The 19,245-nt window shown below is 36.1% G+C and overlaps 1 pseudogene; it reads left to right on the top strand.

Moving 5' to 3' along the window:
- The first annotated feature begins 17,283 nt into the window (after positions 1 to 17,283).
- Positions 17,284 to 17,382, top strand: LOC115272852 (annotated as a pseudogene).
- The last annotated feature ends 1,863 nt before the right edge of the window (positions 17,383 to 19,245 follow it).

The raw sequence follows: 19,245 nt of genomic DNA, 5'->3' as shown, positions 1-19,245 counted from the left end.
ATATACCCATCAGCACTGTATGAGTGGTCCTTTGCTTTGCATCTTTACTAACACTTGGTATTATCAGTCATTTTTTAAAAAATGTTTTATTTATTTTTGATACAGAGAGAGACAGACCATGAGAGGGGGAGGGTTTGAGAGAGAGGGAGACACAGAACCCGAAGCAGGCTCCAGGCTCTGAGCTAGCTGTCAGCACAGAGCCTGACGCGGGGCTTGAACCCATGAACGTGAGATCTGACCTGAGCCGAAGCCGGAGGCTTAACCGACTGAGCCACCCAGGCGCCCCTTATCAGTCATTTTTAATTTTAGACATCTTAATACAGATGTAGTGTGGTATTTTGTGGTTTAAATCTGCAATTTCCTAATGACTAACTCTGGGAACATCCTTCCCTGTACTTATTTGTTATCCAGCGATTACCTTTAGTGAAGTATCTGCTAAGTCTTTTACTCATTTTTAATTTACTTATTTGTTTATTTTTACTTTATTTATTATTGAGTTTTAAGAGTTTGGTTATATACTCTGGATACACATTCTTTATCATAAATGTGATTTACAAATATTTTCTCTCAGTTTTTCATTCTCTTAAAAGAATCTTTTCGAGAACAAAAGTCTTAATGTTTATGAAGTCCAACATATCTTGTGTTTTTGTTTTTGCTGTGGGCATAGATCATGTTTTTGAGGTTGTATCTAAAAAATTTTTGTCCAATCCAGGTCACAAAGATTTTATTCCGGAAGTTATTTTATTTTTATTTATTTACTTATTTTTAAAGTTTATTTATTTTTTTATTTTATTATTTAAGCTGGGGAGGGGCAGAGAGAGAGGGAGAGAGAGAATCCCAGGCACTCTCTGCACAGCTAGTGTGGAGCTCGATGTAGGGCTCAAACTTACAAACTGTGAGATTAGGGCCTGAATTGAAGTCAGATGTTCAACCAACTGAGCCACCCAGGCACCCCTCTAATTTTAGTTTTATATTTAGGTACATATCCATTGTTAGTTAATTTTTATGTGGTATGAGATATGGATTAAAGTTATTTTAACCTCCCCTTCCCCATATGGCTATCCAATAGTTTCAGCAAATCTATTGAAAGCACAATCATTTTTCTACTAATTTGCCTTTGCACCTTTGTAGAATGAACATTTAATTTGTCAAAGTTTACTTTCATGTTATAGCATATTGTTATATGTATAATATAAGAATCTTACAACGGTATATTTTACATTTCTTTCCTTTGGCTCTTTGGGCTATTTTTTAAAATGTTTGTTTATTTATTTTGAGAGAGAGAGAGAGAGAGAGAGAGTGAGGGATCAGGGGAGGGGTAGAAGAAAAGGGGGCGAGAGAATCCCAAGCAGGCTTCATGCTGTCAGCCCAATGTGGGGCTCAAACCTATGAACTGTGAGATCCTGACCTGAGCCAAAATCCAGAGTTGGATTTTTAACCAACTGAGCTACCCAGGTACCTCTGGGCTATTTTTTTAATGTAATTTTTACTTCTATATATGTTATAAAATCCACAATATATTGTCCTTATTTTTGCTTTAAATAATAAATGATCTCTTAAAGATATTTAAATAATGGAAAAATTATCTTCACATATATCTATTTAGCTTACATTTCTGGTACTTTTTGTAAGAATACAGACAATATTACCTGGGATTATTTTTTTACTTTTCTGCTTGAAATGACTTCAACTTTTCTTACAGAACAAGTCTTCCGATAATTAATTCTTTCAGCTTTTTAAAATGTCTGAAGTAGTTTTTACTTCACATTCTTCTTTGAAATATATTTTCATTGGGTAAACAAAATGTCGCTTTTCTTTTAGTACTCTAAAGTACTTCTGGCTTGCATTGTTTTTAATGAGTAATATGCTGCCATTTCTATGACATATGTTCTGTATACAAGGTGTATTATTTCTATGACTGCTAGATTTCCTATTTATCATTGGTTTTAAGAAATTTGGCATGGTGAAATTTTTTTCACATTTCTTGGGCTTGATTTGTTGATATTTATTTTTTAAATCAATGGACACTTGGGCAGCTTCTATAATTCAGCTGTTGTAAATTGCTACAATAAATATAAGGATGCATGAATCCCTTTGAATGAATGTTGTATTCTTTGGGTAAATTCCAGTAGTGCAATTGCTGGATCATAGATAGGGTAGTTCTACTTTTATTTTTAAAAGATTTTATTTAGATTACAGCTAGTTAACATACAGTGTAATATTAGTTTCAGGTGTACAATATAATGATTCAACACTTCTTTACAACATGTGGTCCTCATCATAAATGCACTCTTCAGTCCCCATCACCTATTTAACCCACCTCCCCACCTCCACTCTGGTAACCATTAGTTTGTTCCGTTAAGAACCAAAAAATACAAAAATACTAATTCAAAGGGATACATGCAACAGTTAAATTATGGAAACAGACCAAGTGTCCATCAACTGATGATGGATAAAAAAGATGTGGTATATATATATACATATATATATATATATATGTATATATACAGTGGATTGTTATTCTGTCATAAAAGAATAAAATCTTGTCATTTGTAGTGACATGGATGATGCTGGAGAGTATTATGCTAAGCAAAATAAGTTAGAGAAAGACAAATACCATATAATTTCATTCATATGTGGAATTTAAGAAACAAAACAAATGAGCAAAAGGAAAACAAAATAGAGAGACAAGAAACAGATTCTTCACTATAAAGGATTTGTTGAGATTCTTGGATCAGTGAGATTATAGTTTTCATAAAAATTGGAAAAACTTTAGCCACTCTTTAAAAAATATTTCTTCTCTCCTTTCTTTCTCTTAGTGTTCTTGGTAACTCCTAGTTTACATATTGAACCACTTGAAAATTCCCTAAAGCCCAAAGATGTTATTTTTTCCCTAACCTTTTCTTTCTCTGTTTGGGATAGCTTTATTGCAGTATATGCAAGTTCGCTAATATTTTATGCAGTATCTAATTGCCATCAGTTCCATCCTGTGACTTTCGATCTCAAACCTTGTGTTTTTTTACTCTATATTTGTGTTGATTTTTAGTTGTCCTTGGTGAGAGGTGTGTCTAGTCTCTGGTTACTTCTTCTTGGCCCAATGTCCATGTTTTGTGTTCTGGGACATTGATAGAAGTGCAGGGCAGGAGACTGTTCTGCCTGAAATGTGTCAAGTCTTAGGATTACAGAGTATGCTGTTCCCTCTGCAGAGAACATTATTTCACCTATTGTTCACCTAGTTAACTCCTATTAGTCCTCTAAGTCTCAATCTACACATGACTTCTTCAAAAGCCTGTGCTATGAGCATCTTTTCTAACTTCTTCCTCTAAGTGATTACATGGTACTTTGTACTTTTCCTTTAGCCACACTCATTCACAGTTGTATTTCTTTTCCTTGTTTTTGTTCACTGCCGGGTTATCAGTTCTGTGAGGATAAAGATATAGTTGTCTTATTCCCTGCTCGATCAAAGTAGGTGTTTACCAAATGTTTGTTTGACCAATAAATAGAGGATGAAGGCAGTTGTGTGTAGCAGAGGCAAAGGGACTTGGCCAGCGATGGGTATTCAGGATAAACATTAACTGTGGATGGTGTGAACTACATGGTAACTGACTGAAATTACTGATTAGAATTATCTATAAGTATATCTGAGATGTGTCCTAAAAAAATCCAGAAATACTTTGGGATTGGTAAAAGAAGAAACTTTATAGAAGAGCACAGTCCTTCATGGCTAAATTGGCAGAGTAGGGAGTAGGGTCAATAATCTCTAGGTGATTATTATTGTCATCTGCCTTTATGGTTGGGTGTGCTTAGGGACATACTATATATATTATATCATTATATCATAATATATATCATTATATATTATAATATCTTATATCATAATATAATGTGATATAGGATAAATTTTTTTTTATTTGTTGCTTGTTTTACTTCCCTCCATCCCAGTATGTAAACTCTATGAAGTCAGGTACTCGGTTAGTCATGTTCTCTGCCCCATTCCTGATTCTAGAGGAATATTTGTCATAAAGTAGATACTCAATAAATATTGGTTAAACACATAAATAAGATGTCTTTATACTACTCTATTTTAATTCTGGTTAAGTAGTATACAAAGTACTATTTTTCTTTTTTGTTTTTTTTAAACAAAATTAAGTGGAAATCAAACTACATCCTCTCTTCATTTTATCATGTCTATAGGGAGTCTAGCTACTGAGATTAAAATGGCTTAACAGAGGCTCCAGTGTCCACCTGGTGGCAGCTTAATTTAATCACACTCAAATTACCTCAGAGGAAATTAACAGCTTTCCAAGAGCTGAGCTTGACAACTCAAACATGTAGAAGCCCTAGGGTGCCTACGTGCCCACACTGCACCTCACTCTGGAGACAAGAGCAGCACCATATTAAGCAGTGGGGATACATCATTAAGGTTATGATTAAACTGTCTTGCAGGGCAAAAAATATCCTGCTGAGAGAAGGCCAAAGTCCTGCCAAAAACATCACTGCTTTGCTACTTATTACAAATTTCTAGCGATTTTTCTTCTCAAATCAAAAATAGCAGTAGGAAGCATTTTGCCTGAATATGAAGGTTGGCAGGATAAAGACTGGGATGTGCAGGGTTGGGTGTTACAGAAGCAGTGAATGAACACTCAGGAAGTAGAGTTATGGGGGACGGTCAGGGTCGAGTACAGAGTAGTGTGCTCAGCAGGGAGAATTGGGAGCTGACCTTGGGAGGATCAGAGATACGGCCAAGAAAGAAACCTGATGATCAGTAGTTTGGGAAGTAGTGTGGAAAGCATGTGGAGCACTGGTGATGAGGGCAAAGTGAACAGTTTCCAGCATGGTCCTAGAGCAAGAGGATGGCATCTTTCCTCAGAGCTGCTTTTAATGAAAAGCTCAGCATGTGCCAGCTCTTGTTGCCTGGGTGGGGTACCTCCTGGCCTTTTACTCCATAGCTAGCTTGGCTCATGATAACAGAGTGAGTTCCAATTGGGAAAGGCTTGGCTTTATCTAGATACTGGATTTGATGAGTCTATTAGGGTAAAGCAAAAAATAAAATGCCACTGCCATTTTTTTAAATCCACTGTTGCTGTGAGAGTTCAGTGCATAAAACAGAAATCACTCAGGATATCATTATCAGAAAGGAACTTAATATGGAAAATCAGGTGCTTCAAAATAAATTAGAGTGGCTGCAGCAATAGAATCAAGAGTTGAAATAATTGAGCTCAAGGACACAATACTAGAGCTGCAATTCAGGGATCAGAAAGCCACGGTCTTTGCTAGAAATGCCTCTTGACACTCACAGCTGCCATGTTTGGCTGCCACTATTGCATCTTGATTCTCGTATGTTCAAGCCTTCACCTGCCAGCATGAACAGCAACAGAAAGATAACCTCTGCTCACTTCTATCTTTTAAGTATCATCTAACTGAACCCAATTGCTAGAACATGAACTGTATGCAGAATCTAAGAAAATGTGGAAGGTGGAATTTTGTTTTTGTTCACAGTGTTCATGATTTTCCAGCAAGGCTGGGCCCAGGGGGCAGTAAGAGAGGCACCTGTGATATAAAATTTACAGGGGCACTCACTCTTGGGGTCAGGCAGTTACGGGTGTCCACCTCATAGGAATATTGTGATAATTAAGTAAGATAAATTTTTACAGAATTTAGTGTAGTTCTTAATACATAGTGAGTGCTTAGTAATTACTAGATCAATAATAATTAGCTGTAGAGAGAAAATAAAAACGACAAATTTCTCTACTTCTATGAATTTTCTTCAAAGAATGCTCTCCTTCAATGACTCTCTAGTTTTATGTCATACCGTTTTTTGGGGGGGATGGCCATAGGGCCAGTATGGCCACTTTTTAACAAGTCCTACTGTTTCTGTATAGCACCCTCTAGAATGGGTGGGCCTCTAATACCTTTATCCTAAACTTGGAGCTTTTACCAATAAGGAAAGAGCTTTTAACATCTTGTCACCCCTGCCCAATTCTTTCATACCTAATGATGTTCTCTGAAAAGTCTATTTTAAAACATCACCAACTTTTACTTAATGATCATATGAAATGTAGTTACTTATGGGAATGATAACCCTAAACCGTGACCATTGGTATCTTACATCAATACAGAAAATATTTTTAAGTGGAGAAATAGTGGGAAGAGCATTAGGACACTGACCCTTAAAGAAGACAGAAAAGAGGAAAGATGAGGGAGAACAGATTTAAAATTAGAAGTTGGATCAATGGCTACCAGGGTCTAGCTGTAAGTAACAATGACTCTAGAAAAATCACTTCATCTTTTTAGATTTCATTTCTGTACCCATTAAGTGATGATAAATATAATAGCCATGTGATTTTAAAACTCTTTTAAGAGTAGAAACATTTTTATTCCTTCCCTACCTCTAAAATGAAAGTTTCACACTACGTACAAAAATTGATTCTCGGTAAATTTTAGATACAAATGGAAAAGGTGAAGTAATAAGCTTTGAGAGGATAACATAAGAGAATATCTTTATCCCTGCGACAGGCAAATTTTTCTTTAAAAAGGGCACTAAATGATTTACTTTAGAAGGAAAGTTTGGTAAATTGGATTACAGTAAAATTAAGACCTTCTGGTCACCAAAAGACACCATCAAGAGAGCGAAAAGTTGCTGGATTCTAAGACATCAGAAATCAGCTGGTGCCTCCAGGGAAAAGGAAATCTGAAGATATCAGAAAAGCTTACACCGCATTAGATCTCTCTTGTTTTCCTGCTAGACCTATGCTGCAGATCAGGAAGCAGCCTCTCCCTTCCCTGGCAAGAGACCCTGGACACATTGTTCCACATACACTGGTCTAGACTTCATGACCTATTTTTTCTCTTTTTGAAGACTGCCAATGGCCAGTAAGCCTACCTGTTTTACCAAAGGATGTGAGGCTGGCCACAAGGAGCCAAATAATGACTCAGCTAAGCTCTTGGTACCTTTCCTTGCTTACCTGATGGCATAAAATTTACTGATGCTGAAGAATGTAGAACATTGTCAACCACTAGCTTGTCAAAGAGAATCCTGGATTTGCCCATCCATCTACTGAAACTGTTCCTTGAAGATTAAAACCCCTTTACCTTCAGAGTTTGACACCCCAGTCAGCCACACTCCAGATTAAAATTACCTCTGTAAGACCAAGCCAACCAGGCATGTTGAGCCTGACTTAGTAGCAGTAAAGACAATGGGGCAAAGGAATTTGGGGGAGGTAGGAAGAGAGAGTCACTAAAACTAAGCCATAAGAGTTCTAGAAATCACACTGAAAAGAATCATGAAGACCTGAACTTCTGAGTATTAAGTCATACAAGAATGTATTATTCCAGCAGGAAAGGATGTAACAAACCCTGAAAAGGAGATGGCTTCTCCCACCTGTGAAAGAAACCTATATCATATACTACTGCAGAGCAGACCTATCCTGGCAATACTAAGCCCCACCAGTCTCACAGAAACCTGCAATGTCACAGTGACTGCTAAATAGACAGAAACAACTGGAAATAGAAGTTAAAATAACAGCATATCACATGGTACCCATCAAACTAGCAAAAATGCTGAAGTCTGGTAACATCAAAATTTGGTTGAGTTGATAAAGTTGATAGAGTGGAAGATATATGAAATATATAGTAGCCATCAAAGACCTCCATCTGGAATCCATGTCTCTGTCTCTATAAAAGTCCTAGAAATCAATAAGAAGAATCCAGATATCCAAAAGAAAAATGTGCAGAAGTCTCTGTCTCTATAAAAGTCCTAGAAATCAATAAGAAGAATCCAGATATCCAAAAGAAAAATGTGCAGAAGTCTTCACCAGGTACTTAACAAATGATTATTAAAGCATATGAAAAGAAATTTCAGTCTTATTCATGAGAGAAATTCAAATTACAATCATAAGGTACCAGCATATAACTATCTGACTTGCTAAAACTAAAAAGACTGATAATACTAATCATTGGTTGTAGAGTGAAAGGAATTCTCCTACACTGCCGGAAGGAGTGTAAATTCATACAGCCACTTTTTCCCTCCAGAAAACATTTATTTGTTTTATTTTATTTATTTTTCCATCTTTATTGAAATATATTTGACACATAACACTGTAAATTTAAAATATACAATGTGATGATATGATTCATATATACTGTGAAATGATTACAACAAGTTTAGTTTAAACTCCATCACCTCATATAGTCACTATGTGTGTGTGGTGAGAATACTTAAGATTTAATCTCTTAGCAACTTTCAAGTATATAATAATACAGATCTCACATATGAGATCATGCAATATTATCCCTTTTGTGTCTGACTTATTTTACTTATTTCACGTTTCACCCATGTCACAATAGGCAGGATTTCCTTCTTTTTATGATTGAATAATATTCTAGAGTATGTGTGTGTGATTATATATATACATATATATTTTTTCTGTATCCATCTATTCATCAATGGACACTTATGTTGTTTTCATGTCACCACTATTGTGAGTGTGATAAACATGGGGGTGCAGATATCTCTTGAGATAATGACTTATTTTCTTTTCTTATATTCACAGAAGTGACATTTCTGCATCCACTTTTAATTTTTTGAGAAACTCTCATACTGTTTTCCGTAGTGGCTGCACCAATTAACATTCCCCGCAACATTGCAGAAGTGTTCTCTTTGCTCCAAACCCTCACCAGCATGTATTATATATATTTTTGATACTAGCCATTCTAATAGGTGAGGTGAAGTCTTACTGTGGTTTTGCATTTCTTTGATGATTAGTGATATGGAGCATCTTTTCATGTACCTATTGGCCATTTGTGTATTTTCTTTGGGAAAAAAAATGTCTATTTAAGTCCTCTGCCCATTTTTAAATCAGATTTTTTTCTTTTATTTTTCATTTTTTTGCTACTGAATTACATGAGTGTCTTACAGATTTTGGATAGTAATCCTTGTCAGATGTACAGTTTACAAATATTTTTCTCCCATGCTGTAGTTTCCCTTTTTATTTTGTTGATTGTTTCTTTTGCTGTGCAGGAACTTTTGATATAGTCCTGCTTGTTTAATTTTGCTCTTGTTGCTTGTGCTTTTGGTATCATATCCAAAAAAATGTCATGAATGCCAATGCCAAGCAGGTTTCCCCTATGTTTTCTTCTAAGAGTTATAAGGTTTCAGGTCTTACATTTAAGTCTTTAATCCATATCCAGTTACTTTATTTGAGTGGTATAAAATAGTGGTCCAATTTCATTCTTTTGCATATGAATATCCAGTTTTCTCAGCACCATTTCTGAAAGAGACTGTCCTTTCCCCATTGAACATTCTTGGCTCCCTTGTTGAATATTAGTTGACTGTATATGTGTGGATTTATTTCTGGGCTCTTGATTTGGTTCCATTGGTCTATGTGTATGCTGGTACCACACTGTTTTATTACAGCTGTGTAATAAAGTTTGAAATAAAGAAGTGTGATGCCCCTAGCTCTGTTCTTTTTCTCAAGATTATTTTGGCTATTTAGAGTCTTTTGTGGTTCCATATAAATGTTAAGATTTTTTTTCTATTTCTGGGAAAAACACCATTGGAATTTTGAAAGGGATCACATTGAATCTACATGTGGCTTTGGGTAGCTCATACAACCACTTTGAAAAATTATTTGCCATTACCTACTCAAGTTAAATATATGTACATTTTATAACCACAGATTTCTTATATACTATAAGACATCTAATGATCAAAATTTCCCAGATAATAATAAAATAAACCAGACAAAGCCAAAATGTCCAATGAGTGAAACAGAAAAATTTGATATGTTTACATAGTAAAGTTTTACATAGCTATGAAAATGAATAAACTATTAAACATAACAAAACATAGAAAACTTAGAAATACAATCTTATTAAAAGAATCTACTCTCAAAATGTTCCATTAGGTCTTATTTCATTCATACAAAATTTAAATAGGCGCTATGAATTTCTGGTGTCAGAATAGCAAGTTAAAACATTATTACTCTTTGGGGAGGAGAAAGGAGCAAGTGATGGAGAGTGGGATGAAGGGAGTCTAAAATCCTGCTAATGTTTTGTTCTGGGGATGGATGTATTATTTTTATGACATTTCATCAAGCTTCAGATTATGATCATCTTTGTATGTTTGTTTCATTTCAGTTAAAAAAATGTTAAACAACAACAAGAATTACAAAGAAAAGGTAAGAACAGGACCCCAATAGAAAAGAAACAAAAGGTTTTTTTTTTTATCATTTTCTATTTTAAAATTGAGCAATACTCACAAAATTCAATTAGAAAAATAAGGCTATTTTAATTATAAGTCAGCATTTATGCATAATATTTTCATTTCTGTCTCAGTGACCTATTCTCTCTTCTATCAACAAATCCCTAAATCACAAAGTTAAGCAGTTCAATTGATATACATACTTCTAAATAGTTCACCTTGCATTTTCAAGATGGGTGGAATGTTTTCAACTGAGTTCTACACAAAACCAAACTAGTATTATTCTACAAGTTAATTCATTTCTTTTCCTCTAATGCACTAAAATCTGGCATAAAATATTTGTATGTACATGCTCTTTTCTTTTTTCTCTTTTTAAAAAAAAATATTTGTTTGAGACAGAGAGAGCACAAGTGTGGGAGAGGGGCAGAGAGAGGGAGAGAGAGAATCCCAAATAGGCTTTCACTTTGCTTGGAGGCCCCCTTGGGGCTCAATACCACAACCCTGGGGTCATGACCTGAGGTGAAACTGAGTCTGATGCTCAAACGACTGAGCCATTCAGGTGCCCCTGTATGTATATATTCATGCTTTTTTCTTAAATAGACCGATCAGATAGGTGTATATCTATCTACCTACCGACCTGCCTGTCTGCCTACCTACCTATCATCTGTCTATCTATAATTTGAACCAAATACGGAGAGTACCCTAAAAACCTGGCAGAACACAGTTTGGAACGTCCTGGACTCTTTGGTTTGGTTCACATGTTCTGCCTGCCTGACTGTAAGATGGTGGCTAGGGATGTAACTCCTCTCCTGAGAGTAGGCTGTCTCCCTGCTTCTGAGGGATGGCCTGCTAAGAAGGCAACCAAACCTGAGCTCTGGGCAAAATTTCCTATTTTCCCTTTGTGAGTAGAAGGCCATGGCAAGTGTTTGCTTCTTTTGTAGACTGCCTAGCAGTCCCTCCTGAGGTAGTGTGTTGATTAAGGTGGCTGTGGAATAAGTCAATCCACTCTGTGGTGGAAAGGTGGAAGTCATAGACCTTTGCTGTTTCATGTCCATCTCTGTGCCAGCTAACAGTAACAAGAATGTCTCCACAGACTTCATGAGATTCAAAGGATTGAGTAGAATTGTTGCTCTTTTGTTCCCAAAGTCAGGTGTTCACTTTTCATCTTGGTTGAGACAGATTTGACACAAATACCAATGCCTTCGTTACTGAAACATTCTTGGATCTGTAACACTTCAGCCTTTCTGCATTCCCTTTACCCCTCTGGCTGTTAGTAGTCTTTACTGATTCTTCTGCTTTCCCTTAACCTTTAAATATTAGAACTCCTTTAAGCTCTATCATAATCCTCATTTTGTCTCACTCTACACACCCTAGGTGATCTCATCCATTTTCATAGTTTTAAATATCATATATATATATCAACAATACAAAACTATATATCCAAGCCTCCTATCTTGTTCTGAGCCTCCAAGAAAGCTGACACTGTCAAATTATAAGAGCTCACAAAAATAATCAAGCATCTGAATTATATAAGGATTAAAAAAGGAAATGCACAATATGGTACCTATTCCAAGAGGTTGGAGGTGTAAAACAAACAAGAATTTAAAATAAGTATAAGAAGTATTTTCAAAGAAAATAAAGATATTGGAAATATGAAGCAGAAGTAAGCAGTTCTTAAGAAAAGGCAGTGACATCAGTGATTGTCTGTCTGGCAGAGTTGAGAAAGAAGATTAAGAATCTCTTCCAGGATGGAGAGGGCCTGGGTGAGGTCCTAGGAAAACAGCACAGCCTCATACAATGAGATCATCATGATAACAAAGGTCATGGTTAGTAGGAGAAGCAGACCAAGATTGGACGAGTTCTGTCCACTTTGAGTGGACCAACAGTCACATAGTCAAAATCTCCTTCCTTTCCCCCTGCTGCTGCCTCCTCTTCTGAGCAAGACAGGTGCAAGTGAGGCCATTGGAAGCTTGCACCCTGATGGGAAGGTGAAAGATGGGAGAACCAGTAGTAAGGGGAAGGGAGGGGAGAGAGAGAGAGAGTGAGAGAGAAAAAGAAGGAGGAGGAGGAGGAGGAAGGGAGAGAGAGGTGTAGAGGGAGGGAGGGAGAGAAGGAGAGAGAGAGAGAAGGACTGATGGAGGGAGAGAGAGAGGGGGAGGGGAAGAGGGAGATAGTGGAGACAGGACAGAAACTCCATGGTGACTATAAAGATAATATTTAAAGTTGAAAAAATATTCTCCTAAGACTAAGATTTTAGTAAGTGGTTGAGCCTGAGATCATAGAAAATACATATATTGGTTCCCGCCCCCTCCATTTCTGGTACAGAGTTCCTGAAATCTTAGTAATTTTCTTAAGTGATAAGAACACCAAGAAAATAATTTGTTCTAATATTTTTATTTGACCATATTCCTGACACAGGGCTCCTAAAATAGCTTATAAATTCTTGAATGATAAAACCACTAAGACCATCTTGTGTTCTAATGAGGTGACTCTGAATGGGTGCTGGATATCTCCTGGATCGGGGCTGGTCACCAGAAAGTCCAAGCCTTGATTTGAAGCTTGGATTTTTCAGCTCTGCCCCACTCTTACTCCAGAGAGGTACAGGGGCTAGAAATTGAGTTATTGATTGATTATGGCTACATGATGAAGCCTCCACAGAATCCCAAAAGTATGGGGTTTGGGGAGCTTCCAGGTTGGTGATCACATCTATCTACTGGGAGGGTGATGGGCCCTATCTTTAAAGAAACAGAAGTTCCTATACTTGGGACCATCCCAAGGCTCACCTTTTGTATCTTTTCATCTGGTCGTTCATCTGTATTCTTAATCATATCCTTTAATGAACTGGTTGAATGAAATAAGCATTTCCCTGAGTTCTGTGAATCACTCTAGCAAATTAATCAAACTCAAGGAGGAGGTGTTTGCATCCTTCAATCTATAGTCAGTTGATCAGAAGTACAGGTGACAACCTGGATATGTGGCTGGCATCTGAAGTATATGTGGATCAGGGGCAGTCCTGTGGAATTTAACCGGTGGGATCTGACAGGATCTCCAGGAGGATAGTGTCAGAACTGATTTGAATTGCTGGTGTCACAGAGAATTGCTTGTAGTGGGGAATAAACCTCCACATATTTGGTGACCGGAAGTGTCAGAAGTGAAGTGTTCATGAGAATGGTAAAGAAGACACAAAGGAGAGAAATACAATAGGAAAGAACTCTAGCGAAGGGGAAAGACTGAGCTTTTCCATTCTAGTGAGAATATAGAAGTCACTAAACTAGACAAAAATTTAAATAGGAATAGAATGGAAAGAAAATGAGATGTGTGCTCTAGGCAGATTGAGTGTCGAAGGCCAGGAAAGTACAAGCAACTTTGAGAAAAAAAATATTTCATATTATACCTAACTGAATTGAGAACTCTGAATTCTCCAAGCAATTATTTGTTGACCACCAGGTATGTATAAGCTACTGTCTTGGCATTAGAGACAGAGCAGTGTGTAGCTTTGATAAATTTTCTTGTTCTCCAGTGACAATCCAATCAGTTATGTATGTTACATACAGCTGTGTCTCAGTACCTAAAAGCAACACTGTTCAAGAGAACTTTCTGTAGTGATAAAATTGTTCTATATCTGTGTTATCCAGTAGCCATATGTGGCTAGTATGACTGGGGAACTCAAATTAAATTTTATTTAATTTTAACTCATTTTAATTTAAATAACCACCTGTATCTAGTGGCTGCGATTTTGGGACAAGCAGCTATAGAGTTTCTGGTGAAACTCTGCAATCACCTTTTATTCAAAGCCCTCTTACTACCTAGGACTCAGAACCAATCTGTATGACTATTCCACGGACACTGGAAAAAGAAAGCATGCCTTTTCTTTTCAGAATAAAGAGTTTAATAAATGTTCACTAGAGATACCCTATTTTTATGTCTTTTAAGATGTTGATATCATTATTGATTATATTCAACCACTTGATCTGTCATGGACTGAGAAGGGTAAACCTAAACTTCATTTATATGCTTCTGTTAATGTCTCAGCTTCCAGAATTCAGTAACTTCATTCTCAACTGGACCCTGTCTTCCTTGTAATTGCTGTTTCTTTGAGAACAAGTGTTTCAGAAAAATGTCTCAGTTACCATTTTATACTTAATATGAAACATAATCCGGAAAGAGAAATTCTCTTTTACCTGATTACAAACTACCACATGGTTTTGAAGCTTTAAGTGGTTTCTAACTTTGTTGGAACATAAGGTCACATGACCAGAAGTAGGCCCTTGAACACCAAAAAAAAAAAGGAGCTATCTAGATTTTGCAAACATATTTGATTATTCCATAAATCAACATGGGAGGGTCATGTAGAATTGGAAATAAATATCTGATAGAGTTGATTTGGTAGCTTAATAGTGTCAGGCCAGCTTCTCTGTGAATCTCTCGACCTTTGCTTCATGTTTTTCATTTCGTGGTTTGCAGATGGCTGCTAGAGATTTAGAGATCATATCCACATTCAAAGGTAGGAAAATATGGGAAACGGATGTGCCTTACCAGCTACATCCGTTTCTTGTTCCCAGAAAGCATAATCTTTCCCAGGAATGTCTTGCATATGTGTCATCAGCCATAAATGTGCCTTTCAATGGACACTGTAAGCTTTTAGGGAGAATGGAGAAGCAAGCATTTAACCTGATACAGTGACACCCAAAATAAAATCAAAGTTCAGTCAGGAAAGAAGGAGGAAATATTGAACAAGTGACTAATAGTAAGGATCCTTATTTTTCTTTATATAGAGGACCAGTTTCCCAGAAGAGAAAAAGCAATTACTAATTTTACACAACAATCTTTACATCACAAATCTCCCAGTCTGTGGGATGGGAATGAAATATATGCTAGCGATAGACCCATGGCATCTTCAGAATCATTTTTGTATTTCAATGAACAGTGCTAATAGATTGGACTCATTTCAGTAGCTGGATGTTTCCTATCCTATTATTAGTATTGTCTCAGGAAGTGGTCAGCTCTGCATGCAAATACATACCTGTCAAACCCTAGCATCAGTTTGACATACATGCTTCAACATGATTGAACCCCTGTGGAAATTATTCAGGTGGAATAGGGCAAATGGAATGGCATTCCACAAATGTGGGAAAGAGCTGGAATAGTAAAGAAATAAAGTCAGTATAAGCATAATAAGCCATGGAGATATTGGCTGGAGAAATAAGAAGGGGCTATGTGTAGACTTGTAGGTCAATGGTAAGGTTCAAAGATTTTATTCTAATTACAATAAGAAGCTGTTAAGGTACTTAGTTTCTACAGAGTTCATGCTTGGTTTATAAACTTTACTAGTGTAGTCATCTGTGGGAAAAACAATGTAAATGTGTTCAAATATCTTTTGTAAAGTTGAATAAGTAATTTGTCAGGACTCTTCTTTCTCTCCTGGCTACACAGACTTACAGAGTTCTGTGGCAAAGTAAACATCCCTTTCATGTGTTCTAGTTTCTCTTTTGTTGTCTTATATAATTATGTATGAACTTCATCATCTATGTGCTACCCAAATAAGTGGGCGTATCATGTCTGTTAAAGAAACCATTGGACATTCTGACTCTTGGAGTTGATTACTTTCGATAAACTTAAAAAAAAATGTTTGGCTCTTGTATGGGTAATAGGTGGAGGAGGTAAGAATGGACGGGAGTACAAGTCAGAAGTTACTTCAGAGATCATGGATATTTGGGTTAGATGGGTGTTGATAAACACAAAGAGCTGTGGATGACTTAAGATATAATTTGAAGGTAAAATAGAGTTAATAATGGATTTGATTCAGAAAGGAAGAGAGGGAATAATAAAGTGTAAATACTTCCATACTTGTGGATATCATGGATAAAATAGTACTTACAGAGTATTAGTTATGTATTAGTAATATCCAACATGTGAATAAACAAAGAGGTTACAATAGTCACAACATGTACAATGCTGTATAGTTTTAAGATATTTAAAACCTTACATCTTATGATAGTGGTAGGACAGTGTTTATTATTCTACCTTCTCTGCAGATGTGGAAACTGTGGCTTTTCTTCTCATAGTTCTGCCTTTGCCAATCTGGAGACTGGTCAGAGACAAAAGATGTGACATGAAAAAGAGAGGATATAGACAGAGAGGGCAACTGGATCTTAGGTTAGAAGAAGGTAAGAACACTTGTGTGGGCATGGTAGAAAGGAGGGTCTGAGGGAAATATGGAGGCTGCACAATGGAATTTGAGCAGTTTGGCTGTGGTAATGAACTAGGTCTCCTTTTGAGGTACTTTAAAAGTTATAAGAAAAAATATTTTGGGGATGTGTCTTATTACTTTTGACAGTTGGGATATTCCTCTTTCTAATGTGATCCTAGACAGAGATTAAGTTAATTAAGATTCCAATTTTAATGTTTCTCAGCTACTTTTGTTACCTTGAAACATACCATGAAATACAGTTTGAGCTATATTGGTTTGGAAAGACAGAGCATAATTTGGAGGCAGTGAGAAAATGCAGTTGGCTAGTTTTAAGTTGAACTTTGTGAAAGGCAAGATTGGATGGGTCTATTTGTTATAGGTCATGGAAGGCCAGGAAAAATGTGAGTTGAAATTCTTACTAGCCAGATTTGTCATACATTATTTATATCACTGAGAGAGACTTTAGAAAATATAGAATATTTACATGATAAAAAGTATTCATAGTTCCATCATGTGAAAAAAATTAATATTTTAGGGTATTTCTTCTAGCCATGTATACATGTGTGTAAAAACTTTGTAGTATGATTAAAAATTGAAATTATACTATATACAACATGTTATAACCTATTAAAAGGGTTCTGTGAACACTTTCCTGTTAAGTAATCTCAAAATAATTTTGGATGGCACACAGTCATCTATCGTATGGACATACCATGAACTATTTAGCTATTTTCTTTAGACTTTATTTGAATTATTTTCCCACTCTTCTAACAGACCCTATTACTTGCTATTTCTTTTTTATTTGCCATTATAAATTCTGTATCAATAACGCTCATGTACTAAATCTGTAACTGATACATTTTCCAGAGTTAGGATTTCTGATCAAAAGTAATGAACACTTGTGCTTGTTTTGGCAGCACAGATACAGAGAAGATTGGCATGGCCCCTCCGCCGGGATGACACACAAATTCATGAAGCATTCCGTATTTTTACATGTTAACTAGACTTATTGTTGTGATCATTTCACAATATATATCAATATTGACTCATTATATTGTATACCTGAAACTAGTGTAATGTTGCATATCAATTATACTTCAATTAAAAAAAGTGATGGACACTTTTAGAGCTCTGGGTAGATACTGAAAAATGGCCTTTCAGGTTTGAACCCCTTTGTATGCCTTTCAGTAATTGATTGAATCTCCTTTTTCACTGGCTTCTTCCTTCTACTGGGAATTAGCTTTTAAAACATGAAAAATAATATGTCATAATTTTACTTGGCACGTCTTGATTATTAGTGAGTTTCAACATTTTTCACATATTACTAACTAATTCTCTCTTGAAAATTAAATTCATGTGTTCAGTTTGTCATTCTGTTCTGACTTCATCATTGAAGATGGCTTGAATCCAACACAGAGGGATAACTAAATAAATATTTTTATGATTGACTGAAAATCCATACAGACTTCCATGCAGGAACCAATAATGTATATAGTTTGTGGCTCTTTGTCTATTAATCATCTCAAATTTAATGATTTCTCCTGTGAAATGTGGTATTCAGGGAAAATGTGGTTTTTCACCCTGCTTTCTATAGTCCTAAGAGACATTCTCTCAGTTGAAACTTCTCTCCATTTTCACTGTACTTCATATACTTGGGTTATGTGAGGGCGATGTATGGACTGCATATTTATTGAACTCTAATTGTATGAATAAATGAATGCACCAGCCATGCAAATACAAATCTAAGTCTTAAAAATAATAATTTACATAATTAGCTTACAAGAAGGCCTGAGCTATTACTTAAGTTCATATATAACATTACATAGTCAAGTGTTAATTTATGCTCTGTTTCTTCCAGAATGATTGAGCTGTTTGGTAGTTTTATTTATGACTTATGCTTAGATTCATTTTGCAGTGCTGATAATGTTGAGATAATGGGAATTTATAGTCAGCTCTGACAAGAGGCCATAAAACAAATGACTGGATGTTTTCTCTATTGCCACAGGCTCGATTTATAACATAAAGTGCTTAATAATTGTTATTAATGAACCTGCTGTGGTTGGTATATAGACACAGCTGGAAATCACATCTGTTATCAGACAGCCTGGGTTGAGTAAAGTACAAACACTGTGGGGAACTAATAGCTACAAAAGGAAATGACATCACAGAGCCATAGGAAGTGCTCATAGATGTTAGCTATACTGAAACAGGAGAGATTTTGGGAGAAAGGACAGAAAATTTAGCTCTTTTAAAAATTTTTCTTCCATATGGATCTAAAATGTTTTCAATTATGAGCTAAAGTTCCAGGGTCAATCCATATATGAAATATTAGTAAACTTTATGTCTTATTTTTTAGGTCAAAAATAAATAAAAATAGTTCAATTTCAGCCTACCAACTTACTTTTCCAGGCTTTTCTTCAGTTACCCCTTTGAAACACTTTGTTCTACTCAGATTGGGTTATTTGTCTTTGTTTTTAAACACATGCATTCCTGCCTGTGTGTTTTCCTTGTGTTGTTACCTCCATTTGAGGCCATTTCTAACTACTTCAATAAAGAGCTATTTTTTTAATAGTCTATTGTCAAATTGGTTTCCATGCAACACCCAGTGCTCTTCCCCACAAGTGCCCTCCTCCATCACCACCACCTCTTTTCCCCCCTCCCCCTTCCCCTTCAACCCTCAGTTCCTTTTCAGAATTCAGTAGTCTCTCAAGTTCTGCATCCCTCTCTCTCCCCAACTCTTTTTCCCCCTTCCCCTCCCCCTGGTCCTCCATTAGGTTTCTCCTGTTTTCCTGTTAGACCTATGAGTGCAAACATATGGTATCTGTCCTTCTCTGCCTGACTTATTTCGCTTAGC

Source organism: Suricata suricatta, chromosome 11, assembly GCF_006229205.1.
Source record: "Suricata suricatta isolate VVHF042 chromosome 11, meerkat_22Aug2017_6uvM2_HiC, whole genome shotgun sequence".
Taxonomy (NCBI): domain Eukaryota; kingdom Metazoa; phylum Chordata; class Mammalia; order Carnivora; family Herpestidae; genus Suricata; species Suricata suricatta.
Note: the sequence above shows the minus strand (reverse complement) of the source record. Positions and strands in the feature narration are given on the sequence as shown.